This window comes from Phalangium opilio, unplaced genomic scaffold, assembly GCF_054372755.1.
Source record: "Phalangium opilio isolate 3A_F unplaced genomic scaffold, DU_Popi_V2 ptg001170l_1, whole genome shotgun sequence".
Lineage (NCBI taxonomy): Eukaryota > Metazoa > Arthropoda > Arachnida > Opiliones > Phalangiidae > Phalangium > Phalangium opilio.
Window position 1 is genome coordinate 9,362,801 of NW_028324255.1, and position 14,418 is coordinate 9,377,218.

The window sequence follows — 14,418 nt, forward strand, 5'->3', positions numbered from 1 at the left end:
ACTTCAGATCATTTCACTTTCAATAAATTTATGTAAATTCTAATTCCAATTATTACGTGAGTTCACCTCGCTTGAGCCCGGATAGCTCAGTCGGTAGAGCGTTAGGCTTTTAACCTAACGGTCCAGGGTTCGAGTACCTGTTCGGGCCATTCTGTTTTTGAAGAATCATCAATAATTTAAACTTCAGATCATTTCACTTTCAATAAATTTATGTAAATTCTAATTCCAATTATTACGTGAGTTCACCTCGCTTGAGCCCGGATAGCTCAGTCGGTAGAGCGTTAGGCTTTTAACCTAACGGTCCAGGGTTCGAGTCCGTGTTCGGGCGACTGTGTTTTTGAAGAATCATCAATAATTTAAACTTCAGATCATTTAATTTCCAGTAAAATTATTGAAATTCTTATCCCAATTATTACGGGAGTTCACCTCGCTTGAGCCCGGATAGCTCAGTCGGTAGAGCGTTAGGCTTTTAACCTAACGGTCCAGGGTTCGAGTCCCTGTTCGGGCGACTGTGTTTTTGAAGAATCATCAATAATTTAAACTTCAGATCATTTAATTTCCAGTAAAATTATTGAAATTCTTATCCCAATTATTACGGGAGTTCACCTCGCTTGAGCCCGGATAGCTCAGTCGGTAGAGCGTTAGGCTTTTAACCTAACGGTCCAGGGTTCGAGTCCCTGTTCGGGCGACTGTGTTTTTGAAGAATCATAAATAATTTAAACTTCACATCATTTAATTTCCAGTAAAATTATTGAAATTCTAATCCCAATTATTACGGGAGTTCATTTCGCTTCAGCTCGGATAGCTCAGTCGGTAGAGCGTTAGGCTTCAAACCACGGTCCAGGGTTCGACTCCTTGTTCGGGCGACTGTGTTTTTGAAGAATCATCAATAATTTAAACTTCAGATCATTTAATTTCCAGTAAAATTATTGAAATTCTAATCCCAATTATTACGGGAGTTCTTCTCGTTTCAGCTCGGATAGCTCAGTCGGTAGAGCATTAGGATTCAAACCACGGTCCAGGGTTCGACTCCTTGTTCGGGCGACTGTGTTTTTTAAGAATAATCAATAATTTAAACTTCAGATCATTTAATTTCCAGTAAAATTATTGAAATTCTAATCCCAATTATTACGGGAGTTCATTTCGTTTCAGCCCGGATAGCTCAGTCGGTAGAGCGTTAAGCTTTTAACCTAACGGTCCAGGGTTCGAGTCCCTGTTCGGGCGACTCTGTTTTTGAAGAATCATCAATAATTTAAACTTCAGATCATTTAATTTCCAGTAAAATTATTGAAATTCTTATCCCAATTATTACGTGAGTTCACCTCGCTTGAGCCCGGATAGCTCAGTCGGTAGAGCGTTAGGCTTTTAACCTAACGGTCCAGGGTTCGAGTCCGTGTTCGGGCGACTGTGTTTTTGAAGAATCATCAATAATTTAAACTTCAGATCATTTAATTTCCAGTAAAATTATTGAAATTCTTATCCCAATTATTACGGGAGTTCACCTCGCTTGAGCCCGGATAGCTCAGTCGGTAGAGCGTTAGGCTTTTAACCTAACGGTCCAGGGTTCGAGTCCCTGTTCGGGCGACTGTGTTTTTGAAGAATCATCAATAATTTAAACTTCAGATCATTTAATTTCCAGTAAAATTATTGAAATTCTTATCCCAATTATTACGGGAGTTCACCTCGCTTGAGCCCGGATAGCTCAGTCGGTAGAGCGTTAGGCTTTTAACCTAACGGTCCAGGGTTCGAGTCCCTGTTCGGGCGACTGTGTTTTTGAAGAATCATAAATAATTTAAACTTCACATCAATTAATTTCCAGTAAAATTATTGAAATTCTAATCCCAATTATTACGGGAGTTCATTTCGCTTCAGCTCGGATAGCTCAGTCGGTAGAGCGTTAGGCTTCAAACCACGGTCCAGGGTTCGACTCCTTGTTCGGGCGACTGTGTTTTTGAAGAATCATCAATAATTTAAACTTCAGATCATTTAATTTCCAGTAAAATTATTGAAATTCTAATCCCAATTATTACGGGAGTTCACTTCGTTTCAGCCCGGATAGCTCAGTCGGTAGAGCGTTAAGCTTTTAACCTAACGGTCCAGGGTTCGAGTCCCTGTTCGGGCGACTCTGTTTTTAAAGAATCGTCAATAATTTAAACTTCAGATCATTTCACTTTCAATAAATTTATGTAAATTCTAATTCCAACTATTACGTGAGTTCACCTCGCTTGAGCCCGGATAGCTCAGTCGGTAGAGCGTTAGGCTTTTAACCTAACGGTCCAGGGTTCGAGTCCCTGTTCGGGCGACTGTGTTTTTGAAGAATCATCAATAATTTAAACTTCAGATCATTTAATTTCCAGTAAAATTATTGAAATTCTAATCCCAATTATTACGGGAGTTCATTTCGTTTCAGCCCGGATAGCTCAGTCGGTAGAGCGTTAAGCTTTTAACCTAACGGTCCAGGGTTCGAGTCCCTGTTCGGGCGACTCTGTTTTTAAAGAATCGTCAATAATTTAAACTTCAGATCATTTCACTTTCAATAAATTTATGTAAATTCTAATTCCAATTATTACGTGAGTTCACCTCGCTTGAGCCCGGATAGCTCAGTCGGTAGAGCGTTAGGCTTTTAACCTAACGGTCCAGGGTTCGAGTACCTGTTCGGGCCATTCTGTTTTTGAAGAATCATCAATAATTTAAACTTCAGATCATTTCACTTTCAATAAATTTATGTAAATTCTAATTCCAATTATTACGTGAGTTCACCTCGCTTGAGCCCGGATAGCTCAGTCGGTAGAGCGTTAGGCTTTTAACCTAACGGTCCAGGGTTCGAGTCCGTGTTCGGGCGACTGTGTTTTTGAAGAATCATCAATAATTTAAACTTCAGATCATTTAATTTCCAGTAAAATTATTGAAATTCTTATCCCAATTATTACGGGAGTTCACCTCGCTTGAGCCCGGATAGCTCAGTCGGTAGAGCGTTAGGCTTTTAACCTAACGGTCCAGGGTTCGAGTCCCTGTTCGGGCGACTGTGTTTTTGAAGAATCATCAATAATTTAAACTTCAGATCATTTAATTTCCAGTAAAATTATTGAAATTCTTATCCCAATTATTACGGGAGTTCACCTCGCTTGAGCCCGGATAGCTCAGTCGGTAGAGCGTTAGGCTTTTAACCTAACGGTCCAGGGTTCGAGTCCCTGTTCGGGCGACTGTGTTTTTGAAGAATCATAAATAATTTAAACTTCACATCATTTAATTTCCAGTAAAATTATTGAAATTCTAATCCCAATTATTACGGGAGTTCATTTCGCTTCAGCTCGGATAGCTCAGTCGGTAGAGCGTTAGGCTTCAAACCACGGTCCAGGGTTCGACTCCTTGTTCGGGCGACTGTGTTTTTGAAGAATCATCAATAATTTAAACTTCAGATCATTTAATTTCCAGTAAAATTATTGAAATTCTAATCCCAATTATTACGGGAGTTCTTCTCGTTTCAGCTCGGATAGCTCAGTCGGTAGAGCATTAGGATTCAAACCACGGTCCAGGGTTCGACTCCTTGTTCGGGCGACTGTGTTTTTTAAGAATAATCAATAATTTAAACTTCAGATCATTTAATTTCCAGTAAAATTATTGAAATTCTAATCCCAATTATTACGGGAGTTCATTTCGTTTCAGCCCGGATAGCTCAGTCGGTAGAGCGTTAAGCTTTTAACCTAACGGTCCAGGGTTCGAGTCCCTGTTCGGGCGACTCTGTTTTTGAAGAATCATCAATAATTTAAACTTCAGATCATTTAATTTCCAGTAAAATTATTGAAATTCTAATCCCAATTATTACGGGAGTTCGTTTCGTTTCAGCTCGGATAGCTCAGTCGGTAGAGCATTAGGATTTAAACCACGGTCCAGGGTTCGACTCCTTGTTCGGGCGACTGTGTTTTTTAAGAATAATCAATAATTTAAACTTCAGATCATTTAATTTCCAGTAAAATTATTGAAATTCTAATCCCAATTATTACGGGAGTTCATTTCGTTTCAGTCCGGATAGCTCAGTCGGTAGAGCGTTAAGCTTTTAACCTAACGGTCCAGGGTTCGAGTCCCTGTTCGGGCGACTCTGTTTTTGAAGAATCATCAATAATTTAAACTTCAGATCATTTAATTTCCAGTAAAATTATTGAAATTCTTATTCGAATTATTACGGGAGTTCACTTCGCTTGAGCCCAGATAGCTCAGTCGGTAGAGCGTTAGGCTTTTAACCTAACGGTAAAGGGTTCGAGTCCCTGTTCGGGCGACTGTGTTTTTGAAGAATCATCAATAATTTAAACTTCAGATCATTTAATTTCCAGTAAAATTATTGAAATTCTAATCCCAATTATTACGGGAGTTCATTTCGTTTCAGATCGGATAGCTCAGTCGGTAGAGCGTTAGGCTTCAAACCACGGTCCAGGGTTCGACTCCTTTTTCGGGCGACTCTTTTTTTAAAGAATCATCAATAATTTAAACTTCAGATCATTTAATTTCCAGTAAAATTATTGAAATTCTTATCCCAATTATTACGGGAGTTCACCTCGCTTGAGCCAGGATAGCTCAGTCGGTAGAGCGTTAGGCTTTTAACCTAACGGTCCAGGGTTCGAGTCCCTGTTCGGGCGACTGTGTTTTTGAAGAATCATCAATAATTTAAACTTCAGATCATTTAATTTCCAGTAAAATTATTGAAATTCTAATCCCAATTATTACGGGAGTTCATTTCGTTTCAGCTCGGATAGCTCAGTCGGTAGAGCGTTAGGCTTCAAACCACGGTCCAGGGTTCGACTCCTTGTTCGGGCGACTGTGTTTTTGAAGAATCATCAATAATTTAAACTTCAGATCATTTAATTTCCAGTAAAATTATTGAAATTCTAATCCCAATTATTACGGGAGTTCATTTCGTTTCAGCTCGGATAGCTCAGTCGGTAGAGCATTAGGATTCAAACCACGGTCCAGGGTTCGACTCCTTGTTCGGGCGACTGTGTTTTTGAAGAATCATCAATAATTTAAACTTCAGATCATTTAATTTCCAGTAAAATTATTGAAATTCTAATCCCAATTATTACGGGAGTTCATTTCGTTTCAGCCCGGATAGCTCAGTCGGTAGAGCGTTAAGCTTTTAACCTAACGGTCCAGGGTTCGAGTACCTGTTCGGGCGACTCTGTTTTTAAAGAATCGTCAATAGTTTAAACTTCAGATCATTTCACTTTCAATAAATATATGTAAATTCCAATTCCAATTATTACGTGAGTTCACCTCGTTTCAGCCCGGATAGCTCAGTCGGTAGAGCGTTAGGCTTTTAACCTAACGGTCCAGGGTTCGAGTCCCTGTTCGGGCGACTCTGATTTTAAAGAATCGTCAATAATTTAAACTTCAGATCATTTCACTTTCAATAAATTTATGTAAATTCTAATTCCAATTATTACGGGATTTAACTTCGTTTGAGACAGGATAGCTCAGTCGGTAGAGCGTTAGGCTTTTAACCTAACGGTCCAGGGTTCGAGTCCCTGTTCGGGCGACTCTGTTTTTGAAGAATCATCAATAATTTAAACTTCAGATCATTTAATTTCCAGTAAAATTATTGAAATTCTTATTCCAATTATTACGGGAGTTCACCTCGCTTGAGCCCAGATAGCTTAGTCGGTAGAGCGTTAGGCTTTTAACCTAACGGTCCAGGGTTCGAGTCCCTGTTCGGGCGACTGTGTTTTTGAAGAATCATCAATAATTTAAACTTCAGATCATTTAATTTCCAGTAAAATTATTGAAATTCTAATCCCAATTATTACGGGAGTTCATTTCGTTTCAGCTCGGATAGCTCAGTCGGTAGAGCGTTAGGCTTCAAACCACGGTCCAGGGTTCGACTCCTTTTTCGGGCGACTCTTTTTTTAAAGAATCATCAATAATTTAAACTTCAGATCATTTAATTTCCAGTAAAATTATTGAAATTCTTATCCCAATTATTACGGGAGTTCACCTCGCTTGAGCCAGGATAGCTCAGTCGGTAGAGCGTTAGGCTTTTAACCTAACGGTCCAGGGTTCGAGTCCCTGTTCGGGCGACTGTGTTTTTGAAGAATCATCAATAATTTAAACTTCAGATCATTTAATTTCCAGTAAAATTATTGAAATTCTAATCCCAATTATTACGGGAGTTCATTTCGTTTCAGCTCGGATAGCTCAGTCGGTAGAGCGTTAGGCTTCAAACCACGGTCCAGGGTTCGACTCCTTGTTCGGGCGACTGTGTTTTTGAAGAATCATCAATAATTTAAACTTCAGATCATTTAATTTCCAGTAAAATTATTGAAATTCTAATCCCAATTATTACGGGAGTTCATTTCGTTTCAGCCCGGATAGCTCAGTCGGTAGAGCGTTAAGCTTTTAACCTAACGGTCCAGGGTTCGAGTCCCTGTTCGGGCGACTCTGTTTTTAAAGAATCGTCAATAATTTAAACTTCAGATCATTTCACTTTCAATAAATTTATGTAAATTCTAATTCCAATTATTACGTGAGTTCACCTCGCTTGAGCCCGGATAGCTCAGTCGGTAGAGCGTTAGGCTTTTAACCTAACGGTCCAGGGTTCGAGTACCTGTTCGGGCCATTATTTTTTGAAGAATCATCAATAATTTAAACTTAAGATCATTTCACTTTCAATAAATTTATGTAAATTCTAATTCCAATTATTACGTGAGTTCACCTCGCTTGAGCCCGGATAGCTCAGTCGGTAGAGCGTTAGGCTTTTAACCTAACGGTCCAGGGTTCGAGTCCCTGTTCGGGCGACTCTGTTTTTGAAGAATCATCAATAATTTAAACTTCAGATCATTTAATTTCCAGTAAAATTATTGAAATTCTAATCCCAATTATTACGGGAGTTCATTTCGTTTCAGCTCGTATAGCTCAGTCGGTAGAGCGTTAGGCTTCAAACCACGGTCCAGGGTTCGACTCCTTGTTCGGGCGACTCTGTTTTTATAGAATCATCAATAATTTAAACTTCAGATCATTTAATTTCCAGTAAAATTATTGAAATTCTTATCCCATTTATTACGGGAGTTCACCTCGCTTGAGCCCGGATAGCTCAGTCGGTAGAGCGTTAGGCTTCAAACCACGGTCCAGGGTTCGACTCCTTGTTCGGGTGACTGTGTTTTTGAAGAATCATCAATAATTTAAACTTCAGATAATTTAATTTCCAGTAAAATTATTGAAATTCTAATCCCAATTATTACGGGAGTTCATTTCGTTTCAGCTCGGATAGCTCAGTCGGTAGAGCGTTAGGCTTCAAACCACGGTCCAGGGTTCGACTCCTTGTTCGGGCCATTCTGTTTTTGAAGAATCATCAATAATTTAAACTTCAGATCATTTAATTTCCAGTAAAATTATTGAAATTCTTATTCCATTTATTACGGGAGTTCACCTCGCTTGAGCCCGGATAGCTCAGTCGGTAGAGCGTTAGGCTTTTAACCTAACGGTCCAGGGTTCGAGTACCTGTTCGGGCCATTATGTTTTTGAAGAATCATCAATAATTTAAACTTAAGATCATTTCACTTTCAATAAATTTATGTAAATTCTAATTCCAATTATTACGTGAGTTCACCTCGCTTGAGCCCGGATAGCTCAGTCGGTAGAGCGTTAGGCTTCAAACCACGGTCCAGGGTTCGACTCCTTGTTCGGGTGACTGTGTTTTTGAAGAATCATCAATAATTTAAACTTCAGATCATTTAATTTCCAGTAAAATTATTGAAATTCTAATCCCAATTATTACGGGAGTTCATTTCGTTTCAGCTCGGATAGCTCAGTCGGTAGAGCGTTAGGCTTCAAACCACGGTCCAGGGTTCGACTCCTTGTTCGGGCCATTCTGTTTTTGAAGAATCATCAATAATTTAAACTTCAGATCATTTAATTTCCAGTAAAATTATTGAAATTCTTATTCCATTTATTACGGGAGTTCACCTCGCTTGAGCCCGGATAGCTCAGTCGGTAGAGCGTTAGGCTTTTAACCTAACGGTCCAGGGTTCGAGTACCTGTTCGGGCCATTATGTTTTTGAAGAATCATCAATAATTTAAACTTAAGATCATTTCACTTTCAATAAATTTATGTAAATTCTAATTCCAATTATTACGTGAGTTCACCTCGCTTGAGCCCGGATAGCTCAGTCGGTAGAGCGTTAGGCTTTTAACCTAACGGTCCAGGGTTCGAGTCCCTGTTCGGGCGACTCTGTTTTTGAAGAATCATCAATAATTTAAACTTCAGATCATTTAATTTCCAGTAAAATTATTGAAATTCTAATCCCAATTATTACGGGAGTTCATTTCGTTTCAGCTCGGATAGCTCAGTCGGTAGAGCGTTAGGCTTCAAACCACGGTCCAGGGTTCGACTCCTTGTTCGGGCGACTGTGTTTTTGAAGAATCATCAATAATTTAAACTTCAGATCATTTAATTTCCAGTAAAATTATTGAAATTCTAATCCCAATTATTACGGGAGTTCATTTCGTTTCAGCCCGGATAGCTCAGTCGGTAGAGCGTTAGGCTCTTAACCTAACGGTCCAGGGTTCGAGTCCCTGTTCTGGCGAATCTGTTTTTAAAGAATCGTCAATAATTTAAACTTCAGATCATTTCACTTTCAATAAATTTATGTAAACTCTAATTCCAAATATTACGGGATTTAACTTCGTTTGAGACAGGATAGGTCAGTCGGTAGAGCGTTAGGCTTTTAACCTAACGGTCCAGGGTTCGAGTCCCTGTTCGGGCGACTCTGTTTTTGAAGAATCATCAATAATTTAAACTTCAGATCATTTAATTTCCAGTAAAATTATTGAAATTCTAATCCCAATTATTACGGGAGTTCATTTCGTTTCAGCTCGTATAGCTCAGTCGGTAGAGCGTTAGGCTTCAAACCACGGTCCAGGGTTCGACTCCTTGTTCGGGCGACTCTGTTTTTATAGAATCATCAATAATTTAAACTTCAGATCATTTAATTTCCAGTAAAATTATTGAAATTCTTATCCCATTTATTACGGGAGTTCACCTCGCTTGAGCCCGGATAGCTCAGTCGGTAGAGCGTTAGGCTTCAAACCACGGTCCAGGGTTCGACTCCTTGTTCGGGTGACTGTGTTTTTGAAGAATCATCAATAATTTAAACTTCAGATCATTTAATTTCCAGTAAAATTATTGAAATTCTAATCCCAATTATTACGGGAGTTCAATTCGTTTCAGCCCGGATAGCTCAGTCGGTAGAGCGTTAAGCTTTTAACCTAACGGTCCAGGGTTCGAGTACCTGTTCGGGCCATTCTGTTTTTGAAGAATCATCAAAAATTTAAACTTCAGATCATTTCACTTTCAATAAATTTATGTAAACTCTAATTCCAATTATTACGGGATTTACCTTCGTTTGAGACAGGATAGCTCAGTCGGTAGAGCGTTAGGCTTTTAACCTAACGTTCCAGAGTTCGAGTCCCTGTTCGGGCGACTCTGTTTTTGAAGAATCATCAATAATTTAAACTTCAGATCATTTAATTTCCAGTAAAATTATTGAAATTCTAATCCCAATTATTACGGGAGTTCATTTCGCTTCAGCTCGGATAGCTCAGTCGGTAGAGCGTTAGGCTTCAAACCACGGTCCAGGGTTCGACTCCTTGTTCGGGCGACTGTGTTTTTGAAGAATCATCAATAATTTAAACTTCAGATCATTTAATTTCCAGTAAAATTATTGAAATTCTAATCCCAATTATTACGGGAGTTCTTCTCGTTTCAGCTCGGATAGCTCAGTCGGTAGAGCATTAGGATTCAAACCACGGTCCAGGGTTCGACTCCTTGTTCGGGCGACTGTGTTTTTTAAGAATAATCAATAATTTAAACTTCAGATCATTTAATTTCCAGTAAAATTATTGAAATTCTAATCCCAATTATTACGGGAGTTCATTTCGTTTCAGCCCGGATAGCTCAGTCGGTAGAGCGTTAAGCTTTTAACCTAACGGTCCAGGGTTCGAGTCCCTGTTCGGGCGACTCTGTTTTTGAAGAATCATCAATAATTTAAACTTCAGATCATTTAATTTCCAGTAAAATTATTGAAATTCTAATCCCAATTATTACGGGAGTTCGTTTCGTTTCAGCTCGGATAGCTCAGTCGGTAGAGCATTAGGATTCAAACCACGGTCCAGGGTTCGACTCCTTGTTCTTGCGACTGTGTTTTTTAAGAATAATCAATAATTTAAACTTCAGATCATTTAATTTCCAGTAAAATTATTGAAATTCTAATCCCAATTATTACGGGAGTTCATTTCGTTTCAGCCCGGATAGCTCAGTCGGTAGAGCGTTAAGCTTTTAACCTAACGGTCCAGGGTTCGAGTCCCTGTTCGGGCGACTCTGTTTTTGAAGAATCATCAATAATTTAAACTTCAGATCATTTAATTTCCAGTAAAATTATTGAAATTCTTATTCGAATTATTACGGGAGTTCACTTCGCTTGAGCCCAGATAGCTCAGTCGGTAGAGCGTTAGGCTTTTAACCTAACGGTAAAGGGTTCGAGTCCCTGTTCGGGCGACTGTGTTTTTGAAGAATCATCAATAATTTAAACTTCAGATCATTTAATTTCCAGTAAAATTATTGAAATTCTAATCCCAATTATTACGGGAGTTCATTTCGTTTCAGATCGGATAGCTCAGTCGGTAGAGCGTTAGGCTTCAAACCACGGTCCAGGGTTCGACTCCTTTTTCGGGCGACTCTTTTTTTAAAGAATCATCAATAATTTAAACTTCAGATCATTTAATTTCCAGTAAAATTATTGAAATTCTTATCCCAATTATTACGGGAGTTCACCTCGCTTGAGCCAGGATAGCTCAGTCGGTAGAGCGTTAGGCTTTTAACCTAACGGTCCAGGGTTCGAGTCCCTGTTCGGGCGACTGTGTTTTTGAAGAATCATCAATAATTTAAACTTCAGATCATTTAATTTCCAGTAAAATTATTGAAATTCTAATCCCAATTATTACGGGAGTTCATTTCGTTTCAGCTCGGATAGCTCAGTCGGTAGAGCGTTAGGCTTCAAACCACGGTCCAGGGTTCGACTCCTTGTTCGGGCGACTGTGTTTTTGAAGAATCATCAATAATTTAAACTTCAGATCATTTAATTTCCAGTAAAATTATTGAAATTCTAATCCCAATTATTACGGGAGTTCATTTCGTTTCAGCTCGGATAGCTCAGTCGGTAGAGCATTAGGATTCAAACCACGGTCCAGGGTTCGACTCCTTGTTCGGGCGACTGTGTTTTTGAAGAATCATCAATAATTTAAACTTCAGATCATTAAATTTCCAGTAAAATTATTGAAATTCTAATCCCAATTATTACGGGAGTTCATTTCGTTTCAGCCCGGATAGCTCAGTCGGTAGAGCGTTAAGCTTTTAACCTAACGGTCCAGGGTTCGAGTACCTGTTCGGGCGACTCTGTTTTTAAAGAATCGTCAATAATTTAAACTTCAGATCATTTCACTTTCAATAAATATATGTAAATTCCAATTCCAATTATTACGTGAGTTCACCTCGTTTCAGCCCGGATAGCTCAGTCGGTAGAGCGTTAGGCTTTTAACCTAACGGTCCAGGGTTCGAGTCCCTGTTCGGGCGACTCTGATTTTAAAGAATCGTCAATAATTTAAACTTCAGATCATTTCACTTTCAATAAATTTATGTAAATTCTAATTCCAATTATTACGGGATTTAACTTCGTTTGAGACAGGATAGCTCAGTCGGTAGAGCGTTAGGCTTTTAACCTAACGGTCCAGGGTTCGAGTCCCTGTTCGGGCGACTCTGTTTTTGAAGAATCATCAATAATTTAAACTTCAGATCATTTAATTTCCAGTAAAATTATTGAAATTCTTATTCCAATTATTACGGGAGTTCACCTCGCTTGAGCCCAGATAGCTTAGTCGGTAGAGCGTTAGGCTTTTAACCTAACGGTCCAGGGTTCGAGTCCCTGTTCGGGCGACTGTGTTTTTGAAGAATCATCAATAATTTAAACTTCAGATCATTTAATTTCCAGTAAAATTATTGAAATTCTAATCCCAATTATTACGGGAGTTCATTTCGTTTCAGCTCGGATAGCTCAGTCGGTAGAGCGTTAGGCTTCAAACCACGGTCCAGGGTTCGACTCCTTTTTCGGGCGACTCTTTTTTTAAAGAATCATCAATAATTTAAACTTCAGATCATTTAATTTCCAGTAAAATTATTGAAATTCTAATCCCAATTATTACGGGAGTTCATTTCGTTTCAGCCCGGATAGCTCAGTCGGTAGAGCGTTAGGCTTTTAACCTAACGGTCCAGGGTTCGAGTCCCTCTTCGGGCGACTCTGTTTTTAAAGAATCGTCAATAATTTAAACTTCAGATCATTTCACTTTCAATAAATATATGTAAATTCCAATTCCAATTATTACGTGAGTTCACCTCGTTTCAGCCCGGATAGCTCAGTCGGTAGAGCGTTAGGCTTTTAACCTAACGGTCCAGGGTTCGAGTCCCTGTTCGGGCGACTCTGATTTTAAAGAATCGTCAATAATTTAAACTTCAGATCATTTCACTTTCAATAAATTTATGTAAATTCTAATTCCAATTATTACGGGATTTAACTTCGTTTGAGACAGGATAGCTCAGTCGGTAGAGCGTTAGGCTTTTAACCTAACGGTCCAGGGTTCGAGTCCCTGTTCGGGCGACTCTGTTTTTGAAGAATCATCAATAATTTAAACTTCAGATCATTTAATTTCCAGTAAAATTATTGAAATTCTTATTCCAATTATTACGGGAGTTCACCTCGCTTGAGCCCAGATAGCTTAGTCTTTAGAGCGTTAGGCTTTTAACCTAACGGTCCAGGGTTCGAGTCCCTGTTCGGGCGACTGTGTTTTTGAAGAATCATCAATAATTTAAACTTCAGATCATTTAATTTCCAGTAAAATTATTGAAATTCTAATCCCAATTATTACGGGAGTTCATTTCGTTTCAGCTCGGATAGCTCAGTCGGTAGAGCGTTAGGCTTCAAACCACGGTCCAGGGTTCGACTCCTTTTTCGGGCGACTCTTTTTTTAAAGAATCATCAATAATTTAAACTTCAGATCATTTAATTTCCAGTAAAATTATTGAAATTCTTATCCCAATTATTACGGGAGTTCACCTCGCTTGAGCCAGGATAGCTCAGTCGGTAGAGCGTTAGGCTTTTAACCTAACGGTCCAGGGTTCGAGTCCCTGTTCGGGCGACTGTGTTTTTGAAGAATCATCAATAATTTAAACTTCAGATCATTTAATTTCCAGTAAAATTATTGAAATTCTAATCCCAATTATTACGGGAGTTCATTTCGTTTCAGCTCGGATAGCTCAGTCGGTAGAGCGTTAGGCTTCAAACCACGGTCCAGGGTTCGACTCCTTGTTCGGGCGACTGTGTTTTTGAAGAATCATCAATAATTTAAACTTCAGATCATTTAATTTCCAGTAAAATTATTGAAATTCTAATCCCAATTATTACGGGAGTTCATTTCGTTTCAGCCCGGATAGCTCAGTCGGTAGAGCGTTAAGCTTTTAACCTAACGGTCCAGGGTTCGAGTCCCTGTTCGGGCGACTCTGTTTTTAAAGAATCGTCAATAATTTAAACTTCAGATCATTTCACTTTCAATAAATTTATGTAAATTCTAATTCCAATTATTACGTGAGTTCACCTCGCTTGAGCCCGGATAGCTCAGTCGGTAGAGCGTTAGGCTTTTAACCTAACGGTCCAGGGTTCGAGTACCTGTTCGGGCCATTATTTTTTGAAGAATCATCAATAATTTAAACTTAAGATCATTTCACTTTCAATAAATTTATGTAAATTCTAATTCCAATTATTACGTGAGTTCACCTCGCTTGAGCCCGGATAGCTCAGTCGGTAGAGCCTTAGGCTTTTAACCTAACGGTCCAGGGTTCGAGTCCCTGTTCGGGCGACTCTGTTTTTGAAGAATCATCAATAATTTAAACTTCAGATCATTTAATTTCCAGTAAAATTATTGAAATTCTAATCCCAATTATTACGGGAGTTCATTTCGTTTCAGCTCGTATAGCTCAGTCGGTAGAGCGTTAGGCTTCAAACCACGGTCCAGGGTTCGACTCCTTGTTCGGGCGACTCTGTTTTTATAGAATCATCAATAATTTAAACTTCAGATCATTTAATTTCCAGTAAAATTATTGAAATTCTTATCCCATTTATTACGGGAGTTCACCTCGCTTGAGCCCGGATAGCTCAGTCGGTAGAGCGTTAGGCTTCAAACCACGGTCCAGGGTTCGACTCCTTGTTCGGGTGACTGTGTTTTTGAAGAATCATCAATAATTTAAACTTCAGATAATTTAATTTCCAGTAAAATTATTGAAATTCTAATCCCAATTATTACGGGAGTTCATTTCGTTTCAGCTCG

At 39.0% G+C, this 14,418-nt stretch overlaps 39 non-coding genes across 39 annotated transcripts; all 39 read left to right on the forward strand.

Moving 5' to 3' along the window:
• The first annotated feature begins 75 nt into the window (after nucleotides 1–75).
• TRNAK-UUU (transfer RNA lysine (anticodon UUU)) lies at nucleotides 76–148 on the forward strand. Its single transcript has one exon. It is a non-coding gene; the product is annotated as a tRNA-Lys (tRNA).
• A 107-nt stretch (nucleotides 149–255) lies between these two features.
• Nucleotides 256–328, forward strand: TRNAK-UUU (transfer RNA lysine (anticodon UUU)). Its single transcript has one exon. It is a non-coding gene; the product is annotated as a tRNA-Lys (tRNA).
• A 107-nt stretch (nucleotides 329–435) lies between these two features.
• On the forward strand, nucleotides 436–508 carry TRNAK-UUU (transfer RNA lysine (anticodon UUU)). Its single transcript has one exon. It is a non-coding gene; the product is annotated as a tRNA-Lys (tRNA).
• Nucleotides 509–615: 107 nt separating this feature from the next.
• TRNAK-UUU (transfer RNA lysine (anticodon UUU)) lies at nucleotides 616–688 on the forward strand. The gene has a single exon. It is a non-coding gene; the product is annotated as a tRNA-Lys (tRNA).
• Nucleotides 689–1,151: 463 nt separating this feature from the next.
• Nucleotides 1,152–1,224, forward strand: TRNAK-UUU (transfer RNA lysine (anticodon UUU)). Its single transcript has one exon. It is a non-coding gene; the product is annotated as a tRNA-Lys (tRNA).
• A 107-nt stretch (nucleotides 1,225–1,331) lies between these two features.
• Nucleotides 1,332–1,404, forward strand: TRNAK-UUU (transfer RNA lysine (anticodon UUU)). Its single transcript has one exon. It is a non-coding gene; the product is annotated as a tRNA-Lys (tRNA).
• A 107-nt stretch (nucleotides 1,405–1,511) lies between these two features.
• On the forward strand, nucleotides 1,512–1,584 carry TRNAK-UUU (transfer RNA lysine (anticodon UUU)). Its single transcript has one exon. It is a non-coding gene; the product is annotated as a tRNA-Lys (tRNA).
• Nucleotides 1,585–1,691: 107 nt separating this feature from the next.
• Nucleotides 1,692–1,764, forward strand: TRNAK-UUU (transfer RNA lysine (anticodon UUU)). The gene has a single exon. It is a non-coding gene; the product is annotated as a tRNA-Lys (tRNA).
• A 285-nt stretch (nucleotides 1,765–2,049) lies between these two features.
• Nucleotides 2,050–2,122, forward strand: TRNAK-UUU (transfer RNA lysine (anticodon UUU)). Its single transcript has one exon. It is a non-coding gene; the product is annotated as a tRNA-Lys (tRNA).
• Nucleotides 2,123–2,229: 107 nt separating this feature from the next.
• On the forward strand, nucleotides 2,230–2,302 carry TRNAK-UUU (transfer RNA lysine (anticodon UUU)). Its single transcript has one exon. It is a non-coding gene; the product is annotated as a tRNA-Lys (tRNA).
• Nucleotides 2,303–2,409: 107 nt separating this feature from the next.
• Nucleotides 2,410–2,482, forward strand: TRNAK-UUU (transfer RNA lysine (anticodon UUU)). The gene has a single exon. It is a non-coding gene; the product is annotated as a tRNA-Lys (tRNA).
• Nucleotides 2,483–2,589: 107 nt separating this feature from the next.
• TRNAK-UUU (transfer RNA lysine (anticodon UUU)) lies at nucleotides 2,590–2,662 on the forward strand. Its single transcript has one exon. It is a non-coding gene; the product is annotated as a tRNA-Lys (tRNA).
• Nucleotides 2,663–2,769: 107 nt separating this feature from the next.
• TRNAK-UUU (transfer RNA lysine (anticodon UUU)) lies at nucleotides 2,770–2,842 on the forward strand. Its single transcript has one exon. It is a non-coding gene; the product is annotated as a tRNA-Lys (tRNA).
• Nucleotides 2,843–2,949: 107 nt separating this feature from the next.
• Nucleotides 2,950–3,022, forward strand: TRNAK-UUU (transfer RNA lysine (anticodon UUU)). Its single transcript has one exon. It is a non-coding gene; the product is annotated as a tRNA-Lys (tRNA).
• Nucleotides 3,023–3,129: 107 nt separating this feature from the next.
• TRNAK-UUU (transfer RNA lysine (anticodon UUU)) lies at nucleotides 3,130–3,202 on the forward strand. Its single transcript has one exon. It is a non-coding gene; the product is annotated as a tRNA-Lys (tRNA).
• A 463-nt stretch (nucleotides 3,203–3,665) lies between these two features.
• TRNAK-UUU (transfer RNA lysine (anticodon UUU)) lies at nucleotides 3,666–3,738 on the forward strand. Its single transcript has one exon. It is a non-coding gene; the product is annotated as a tRNA-Lys (tRNA).
• A 285-nt stretch (nucleotides 3,739–4,023) lies between these two features.
• Nucleotides 4,024–4,096, forward strand: TRNAK-UUU (transfer RNA lysine (anticodon UUU)). The gene has a single exon. It is a non-coding gene; the product is annotated as a tRNA-Lys (tRNA).
• Nucleotides 4,097–4,561: 465 nt separating this feature from the next.
• Nucleotides 4,562–4,634, forward strand: TRNAK-UUU (transfer RNA lysine (anticodon UUU)). Its single transcript has one exon. It is a non-coding gene; the product is annotated as a tRNA-Lys (tRNA).
• A 643-nt stretch (nucleotides 4,635–5,277) lies between these two features.
• Nucleotides 5,278–5,350, forward strand: TRNAK-UUU (transfer RNA lysine (anticodon UUU)). Its single transcript has one exon. It is a non-coding gene; the product is annotated as a tRNA-Lys (tRNA).
• A 287-nt stretch (nucleotides 5,351–5,637) lies between these two features.
• On the forward strand, nucleotides 5,638–5,710 carry TRNAK-UUU (transfer RNA lysine (anticodon UUU)). Its single transcript has one exon. It is a non-coding gene; the product is annotated as a tRNA-Lys (tRNA).
• A 285-nt stretch (nucleotides 5,711–5,995) lies between these two features.
• TRNAK-UUU (transfer RNA lysine (anticodon UUU)) lies at nucleotides 5,996–6,068 on the forward strand. The gene has a single exon. It is a non-coding gene; the product is annotated as a tRNA-Lys (tRNA).
• A 285-nt stretch (nucleotides 6,069–6,353) lies between these two features.
• TRNAK-UUU (transfer RNA lysine (anticodon UUU)) lies at nucleotides 6,354–6,426 on the forward strand. The gene has a single exon. It is a non-coding gene; the product is annotated as a tRNA-Lys (tRNA).
• Nucleotides 6,427–6,533: 107 nt separating this feature from the next.
• Nucleotides 6,534–6,606, forward strand: TRNAK-UUU (transfer RNA lysine (anticodon UUU)). The gene has a single exon. It is a non-coding gene; the product is annotated as a tRNA-Lys (tRNA).
• Nucleotides 6,607–6,712: 106 nt separating this feature from the next.
• Nucleotides 6,713–6,785, forward strand: TRNAK-UUU (transfer RNA lysine (anticodon UUU)). Its single transcript has one exon. It is a non-coding gene; the product is annotated as a tRNA-Lys (tRNA).
• Nucleotides 6,786–7,426: 641 nt separating this feature from the next.
• Nucleotides 7,427–7,499, forward strand: TRNAK-UUU (transfer RNA lysine (anticodon UUU)). The gene has a single exon. It is a non-coding gene; the product is annotated as a tRNA-Lys (tRNA).
• Nucleotides 7,500–7,962: 463 nt separating this feature from the next.
• TRNAK-UUU (transfer RNA lysine (anticodon UUU)) lies at nucleotides 7,963–8,035 on the forward strand. The gene has a single exon. It is a non-coding gene; the product is annotated as a tRNA-Lys (tRNA).
• A 107-nt stretch (nucleotides 8,036–8,142) lies between these two features.
• TRNAK-UUU (transfer RNA lysine (anticodon UUU)) lies at nucleotides 8,143–8,215 on the forward strand. Its single transcript has one exon. It is a non-coding gene; the product is annotated as a tRNA-Lys (tRNA).
• Nucleotides 8,216–8,500: 285 nt separating this feature from the next.
• Nucleotides 8,501–8,573, forward strand: TRNAK-CUU (transfer RNA lysine (anticodon CUU)). Its single transcript has one exon. It is a non-coding gene; the product is annotated as a tRNA-Lys (tRNA).
• A 1,359-nt stretch (nucleotides 8,574–9,932) lies between these two features.
• TRNAK-UUU (transfer RNA lysine (anticodon UUU)) lies at nucleotides 9,933–10,005 on the forward strand. Its single transcript has one exon. It is a non-coding gene; the product is annotated as a tRNA-Lys (tRNA).
• A 285-nt stretch (nucleotides 10,006–10,290) lies between these two features.
• On the forward strand, nucleotides 10,291–10,363 carry TRNAK-UUU (transfer RNA lysine (anticodon UUU)). Its single transcript has one exon. It is a non-coding gene; the product is annotated as a tRNA-Lys (tRNA).
• A 465-nt stretch (nucleotides 10,364–10,828) lies between these two features.
• TRNAK-UUU (transfer RNA lysine (anticodon UUU)) lies at nucleotides 10,829–10,901 on the forward strand. The gene has a single exon. It is a non-coding gene; the product is annotated as a tRNA-Lys (tRNA).
• Nucleotides 10,902–11,544: 643 nt separating this feature from the next.
• TRNAK-UUU (transfer RNA lysine (anticodon UUU)) lies at nucleotides 11,545–11,617 on the forward strand. The gene has a single exon. It is a non-coding gene; the product is annotated as a tRNA-Lys (tRNA).
• A 287-nt stretch (nucleotides 11,618–11,904) lies between these two features.
• TRNAK-UUU (transfer RNA lysine (anticodon UUU)) lies at nucleotides 11,905–11,977 on the forward strand. Its single transcript has one exon. It is a non-coding gene; the product is annotated as a tRNA-Lys (tRNA).
• A 285-nt stretch (nucleotides 11,978–12,262) lies between these two features.
• TRNAK-UUU (transfer RNA lysine (anticodon UUU)) lies at nucleotides 12,263–12,335 on the forward strand. The gene has a single exon. It is a non-coding gene; the product is annotated as a tRNA-Lys (tRNA).
• Nucleotides 12,336–12,442: 107 nt separating this feature from the next.
• On the forward strand, nucleotides 12,443–12,515 carry TRNAK-UUU (transfer RNA lysine (anticodon UUU)). Its single transcript has one exon. It is a non-coding gene; the product is annotated as a tRNA-Lys (tRNA).
• Nucleotides 12,516–13,160: 645 nt separating this feature from the next.
• Nucleotides 13,161–13,233, forward strand: TRNAK-UUU (transfer RNA lysine (anticodon UUU)). Its single transcript has one exon. It is a non-coding gene; the product is annotated as a tRNA-Lys (tRNA).
• Nucleotides 13,234–13,518: 285 nt separating this feature from the next.
• On the forward strand, nucleotides 13,519–13,591 carry TRNAK-UUU (transfer RNA lysine (anticodon UUU)). Its single transcript has one exon. It is a non-coding gene; the product is annotated as a tRNA-Lys (tRNA).
• A 107-nt stretch (nucleotides 13,592–13,698) lies between these two features.
• Nucleotides 13,699–13,771, forward strand: TRNAK-UUU (transfer RNA lysine (anticodon UUU)). The gene has a single exon. It is a non-coding gene; the product is annotated as a tRNA-Lys (tRNA).
• A 106-nt stretch (nucleotides 13,772–13,877) lies between these two features.
• Nucleotides 13,878–13,950, forward strand: TRNAK-UUU (transfer RNA lysine (anticodon UUU)). The gene has a single exon. It is a non-coding gene; the product is annotated as a tRNA-Lys (tRNA).
• The last annotated feature ends 468 nt before the right edge of the window (nucleotides 13,951–14,418 follow it).